The 1,064-nt window shown below is 41.7% G+C and overlaps 1 protein-coding gene across 1 annotated transcript in view; it reads right to left on the reverse strand.

The window, feature by feature from the left end:
* Atraid (all-trans retinoic acid induced differentiation factor) overlaps window positions 1-1,064 on the reverse strand; it is an 11,220-nt gene that overhangs the window by 7,372 nt on the left and 2,784 nt on the right. The gene's annotated exons all lie outside the window — the stretch shown is intronic.

The raw sequence follows: 1,064 nt of genomic DNA on the forward strand, positions 1-1,064 counted from the left end.
AAAAAAAAAAAAAAAAAAAAAAAAGAAAGAAAAAAACAAACAAACATTAAATCTGCTGGAAGATAGAATGGGTAAAACTCTTTTAAGACATTGGTGTATGCAAAAGCTTTATGAATAAAACTCTGATTCCATACAAATTATCACAAAGAATCAACAATCAGGATCTCATTAAAAAGCTTTTGCTCAGTAAGAGAAACCACCAACAGAAGGAAGAGACAGCCTACAAAGTGGGAGAAAAATGCCAGCTGTTCCTCAAAGGATTACTATTGAGAACATATAAAGAACTTATTAAAAAAAAAATCTACATCTCAAATTTATTATTTTTTTCTGTATTTTTAGGGAAGGGTCTACAGGGTGTTCAGGGTCTCACTACTAGTTTGGACTCAAAATGATCCACCTATTTACAGCCTCCCAAGAGCTGGGATTATAGGTGCGTGATACCACACCCAGTCTCAAGCATCACCAGTCTCAATCCTCACCTCAGTGTGCCCCAGGGGCGGGGCCAGCACAGCAGGCCTGGGGATGGAACCCTGGCCCCTGTGCCTGCTTGCAGGTGCTTTAATCTGATGGGCTATTGGGCAGGCCTCTACAACTCAAATTTAAAGACCCAACCCAAAAATGGGCATCAAGGGCTGGAGATGTAGTTCAGTGGCGCAGCACCTGCCTAGCAAGTGTGAGGCCCTGAGTTTAATTCCCGGTACCAAAAAAGAAAATAGTAAAAAAAAAAAAAGGGGGGGGGGCATCTGAGATCAATACCAATTTCTTAGATGAAAAAATTTCAACATCATTGATCATTTGAGATGCAAATTGAAACACTGAGGGCTGGGGAGATGGCTCAGTAGAATAAACACTTCCCTGGCAAGTGCAAGGGCCTGAGTTCGATCCCCGGTTCTGCAAAAAAAAAAAAAAATTGAAACACTGAGATTCCATCTTACCCTGGAGAAAATGTCTATTATCAAGAAATCAGGGGCTGGTGAGATGGCTCAGTGGTCTAAAGCACCTACTTAGAACAAGCTTAGCAAAGCACAGGGACCACGGTTCAATCCCCCAGCACCACATGCCAG

Source organism: Octodon degus, unplaced genomic scaffold (genome assembly GCF_000260255.1).
Source record: "Octodon degus isolate 3935 unplaced genomic scaffold, OctDeg1.0 scaffold00019, whole genome shotgun sequence".
In the NCBI taxonomy this organism is placed as follows: domain Eukaryota; kingdom Metazoa; phylum Chordata; class Mammalia; order Rodentia; family Octodontidae; genus Octodon; species Octodon degus.